Source organism: Schistocerca serialis, unplaced genomic scaffold (genome assembly GCF_023864345.2).
Source record: "Schistocerca serialis cubense isolate TAMUIC-IGC-003099 unplaced genomic scaffold, iqSchSeri2.2 HiC_scaffold_314, whole genome shotgun sequence".
Classification (NCBI taxonomy): Eukaryota; Metazoa; Arthropoda; class Insecta; order Orthoptera; family Acrididae; genus Schistocerca; species Schistocerca serialis.
Genome location: NW_026047883.1, coordinates 55,177 through 60,000, shown reverse-complemented (window position 1 = coordinate 60,000; position 4,824 = coordinate 55,177). Strand labels below are relative to the sequence as shown.

General features: G+C 51.3%; 1 non-coding gene across 1 annotated transcript in view; it reads right to left on the bottom strand.

Annotated features, from left to right (window-relative positions):
- Nucleotides 1–752, bottom strand: part of LOC126444927 (small subunit ribosomal RNA) — a 1,909-nt gene extending 1,157 nt beyond the window's left edge. Inside the window, exon 1 of the ribosomal RNA XR_007582848.1 lies at nt 1–752. This exon is cut by the window's left edge and continues 1,157 nt beyond it. This is a non-coding gene — a ribosomal RNA (small subunit ribosomal RNA).
- Between the last annotated feature and the right edge of the window lie 4,072 nt (nt 753–4,824).

Genomic DNA, 4,824 nt, shown 5'->3' with positions numbered 1-4,824 from the left:
GCGGTCGCACGCCTTCGGCTCGCCCCACCGGCAGGACGTCCCACGATACATGCCAGTTAAACACCGACGGGCGGTGAACCAACAGCGTGGGACACAAATCCAACTACGAGCTTTTTAACCGCAACAACTTTAATATACGCTATTGGAGCTGGAATTACCGCGGCTGCTGGCACCAGACTTGCCCTCCAATAGATACTCGTTAAAGGATTTAAAGTGTACTCATTCCGATTACGGGGCCTCGGATGAGTCCCGTATCGTTATTTTTCGTCACTACCTCCCCGTGCCGGGAGTGGGTAATTTGCGCGCCTGCTGCCTTCCTTGGATGTGGTAGCCGTTTCTCAGGCTCCCTCTCCGGAATCGAACCCTGATTCCCCGTTACCCGTTACAACCATGGTAGGCGCAGAACCTACCATCGACAGTTGATAAGGCAGACATTTGAAAGATGCGTCGCCGGTACGAGGACCGTGCGATCAGCCCAAAGTTATTCAGAGTCACCAAGGCAAACGGACCGGACGAGCCGACCGATTGGTTTTGATCTAATAAAAGCGTCCCTTCCATCTCTGGTCGGGACTCTGTTTGCATGTATTAGCTCTAGAATTACCACAGTTATCCAAGTAACGTGGGTACGATCTAAGGAACCATAACTGATTTAATGAGCCATTCGCGGTTTCACCTTAATGCGGCTTGTACTGAGACATGCATGGCTTAATCTTTGAGACAAGCATATGACTACTGGCAGGATCAACCAGGGAGCTGCGTCAACTAGAGCTGAGCAGCCGGCCGCCCGGGAGTGTGTCCCGGGGGCCCGCGCGAACACGCAAGCGTCCGCTCAATTATTCTGCAAACAGGAGGAGGCTGAGCTCCCCTGCACAACACACCTCGAAACCCTCTCAGGTCCCGGCGGCGCGCAGCGCCGTCCTAAGTACTTGGTCGGGTTCGAGAGAGGCGCAATCGCCCGGAGTTAGGCGAGTAGACGCTTTAGGTGCGACCACCCGTGCTCCCAACTGAGCTTGCCGCTGCCGACAGAGGCCCGGGAGCGTGCTGTCGTGGCATTGCCGGCGGGAGACAACACGCGCCACCTACGGTGACCGGCAGCTCCAACGCCAGCGCCACAGAAGGACAAAAGCCCCACTTGGGTGCCGAAGCGAACTCTCCCAGCACAGCGCACGCGCCAACACGTCCGCACAGCTGCGATACAAACCACCTGCGAGAACCGCTGGGGCGACCGAGCAGCAGACGGCGTCGCGGCGCCGAGCGCCGGGCGGCGGCGCATCCTCAGCGCACACAGTCCTCAATCGGACCAGCACACTGCAGATGGCCACCGCGCTTCGCACCGGGCCCGCGAGGACCTACTTTGGCCGCAAGGCGCCGCGAGCAGGGGGCGCCGGCGCGCAGCTGCGCCGCCTGCCGCGTCCGTCGGCCGGCGCGCCTGCCACTGGCCGCCCCCACCAGCCGGCTGTAGCGCGTGCGCCCACGCACCGCGCTGCCAGCACGCCGGGCGGCCCCCCCTCACCGGCCGGGGACGGTCCCACCCAGCCACCGCCGCGTATCGCCTCACACCCAGATCCCCTTTCGCGTTCGTGGGCATGGTGGGTCCCCTTTCACGTTCGTGGGCATGGTGGGTATCCCTGAAACAACCGGTTAATAGCTCGACCGATCGTCGCCAACACTGATTCACCTCTAGCGAGAACAACCGCACCACAACGGGTTACCTGTTGTTCATTTGCGTAACGTCACCAGCAAACGTAGACGTCCATCGCCATTTGCAACGAGTATTGCATGCCTGTGTCAGGTGTCACAACACACTACGTCTGCCCACATAGACGCAACAACATGTGCACGCCTCGAGAACACGTGGAAGGTAGCCCCCGTACGTATGCGGTGTCCATTGCGCGAACGACTGTCAGCCGGCCTCTGCAGGATGTCGCAGATGTGGAACGCGGTGCAACATGCTATCACGGTGTGTGAGAAGAGACGACTACGTCCGAATACACGCTCCACTACATCAACAGACTGCTCATGCTGATCGCCATCCAGGGCGTCCGTTCCTCCCACACGTCTGAATGGCGTACCACACTGCAATCCAGCTCTTATAGGGAGACGACACGTAGCTGCGTGCACAATATTTGGACTGTATGGTCTGCCGTTGCTAGGCGCAGTCGTCGTACGGTCACACATGTGCCACGATGTATCATTCAGTACATACGGACCAATGTGCAGTACAGTTTGTGGGTTTTGCGTACATCGGCGGACAGGTGACAGGCCGTACCACAACGTAGGCTGAGTACGTCGGCATGCGAAGGGCATTGAACATGCAAACTTCTCAACGACCAGCTTGCGAAGGCAGGGGGGAAGGGGGGGGGGCATGTACGTCATGCTGCTATCCACATTACAGTGTATAGCAGGAGCATGTGGAAAGTCAGCAACACCTGCAAGGTGTTTAACATGACGCGATACACAGGGGACCGGGCAGTGCGAATAGCGAACTATATTGCGAGGGTTGCGGTTAGGCAACACTACACTAATTTAACGAGTTGCATAACAATTACAGAGCAGGTTCAGCGACAACGTGCGTCAGGTTAAGGCGCAATATAGGTTAGGTTGAGGCACAATATAGGTTAGGTTAAGGCACAACATGGGTTACGTTAAGGCACAAATTGGGTTACGTTAAGGCACAACATGGGTTACGTTAAGGCACAAATTAGGTTACGTTAAGGCACAAATTAGGTTACGTTAAGGCACAAATTAGGTTACGTTAAGGCACAAATTAGGTTACGTTAAGGCACAAATTAGGTTACGTTAAGGCACAAATTAGGTTACGTTAAGGCACAAATTAGGTTACGTTAAGGCACAAATTAGGTTACGTTAAGGCACAAATTAGGTTACGTTAAGGCACAAATTAGGTTACGTTAAGGCACAAATTAGGTTACGTTAAGGCACAAATTAGGTTACGTTAAGGCACAAATTAGGTTACGTTAAGGCACAAATTAGGTTACGTTAAGGCACAAATTAGGTTACGTTAAGGCACAAATTAGGTTACGTTAAGGCACAAATTAGGTTACGTTAAGGTACAATATGGGTTAGGTTAAGGTACAATATGGGTTAGGTTAAGGTACAATATGGGTTAGGTTAAGGTACAATATGGGTTAGGTTAAGGCACAACGTAGGTTAGGTTAAGGCACAACGTAGGTTAGGTTAAGGCACAACATAGGTTAGGTTAAGGCACAACATAGGTTAGGTTAAGGCACAACATAGGTTAGGTTAAGGCACAACATAGGTTAGGTTAAGGCACAACATAGGTTAGGTTAAGGCACAACATAGGTTAGGTTAAGGCACAACATAGGTTAGGTTAAGGCACAACATAGGTTAGGTTAAGGCACAACATAGGTTAGGTTAAGGCACAACATAGGTTAGGTTAAGGCACAACATAGGTTAGGTTAAGGCACAACGTAGGTTAGGTTAAGGCACAACGTAGGTTAGGTTAAGGCACAACGTAGGTTAGGTTAAGGCACAACGTAGGTTAGGTTAAGGCACAACGTAGGTTAGGTTAAGGCACAACGTAGGTTAGGTTAAGGCACAACGTAGGTTAGGTTAAGGCACAACGTAGGTTAGGTTAAGGCACAACGTAGGTTAGGTTAAGGCACAACGTAGGTTAGGTTAAGGCACAACGTAGGTTAGGTTAAGGCACAACATAGGTTAGGTTAAGGCACAACATAGGTTAGGTTAAGGCACAACATAGGTTAGGTTAAGGCACAACATAGGTTAGGTTAAGGCACAACATAGGTTAGGTTAAGGCACAACATAGGTTAGGTTAAGGCACAACATAGGTTAGGTTAAGGCACAACATAGGTTAGGTTAAGGCACAACATAGGTTAGGTTAAGGCACAACATAGGTTAGGTTAAGGCACAACATAGGTTAGGTTAAGGCACAACGTAGGTTAGGTTAAGGCACAACGTAGGTTAGGTTAAGGCACAACGTAGGTTAGGTTAAGGCACAACGTAGGTTAGGTTAAGGCACAACGTAGGTTAGGTTAAGGCACAACGTAGGTTAGGTTAAGGCACAACGTAGGTTAGGTTAAGGTACAACGTAGGTTAGGTTAAGGTACAACGTAGGTTAGGTTAAGGTACAACGTAGGTTAGGTTAAGGTACAACGTAGGTTAGGTTAAGGTACAACGTAGGTTAGGTTAAGGTACAACGTAGGTTAGGTTAAGGTACAACGTAGGTTAGGTTAAGGTACAACGTAGGTTAGGTTAAGGTACAACGTAGGTTAGGTGAAGGCGCAATGTAGGTTAGGTTAAGGTACGATATACCTTAGGTTAAGGTACAATATCGCTTAGGTTAAGGTACAATATAGCTTAGGTTAAGGTACACGTTGTAGGGAAAGGTGTATTTTGGGGGGGGAGGGGGCGGCAGGTTCGTTGATAGTGATTATCGTAAGTGCATGCCTGCGGGATCATCCGATTTGTCACGTCAGGATGCACTTGTGGCTCATGACAGGCGGCGCTCCGATTCCAAGGTTGTGGCAGATCTGTGTCTTTCATTCCTGCCATTGTTTGTGTACTGTGACAGGAGGCAGTATTGTGATGTTGGGTGCACCCCTGTGTAGGACATGTGTGGGTGTTCGTGGCTTAGCTGAGCAATGGCGGATGTCGGAAGGGTGGGATATTCTGTTTTCTGGGTGGACCTCCCGGTCTGGTTATGATAGTGTGGATTGTGTAATGTGGCGGAGAGGATGCACCGGATGTTCTTCCATGCTGGTGGTTAGATATTGTGTGTGTGCCTGTTAGAGGCAGAGAGTAGTGTGTGATAGTGTCTGGCTGACG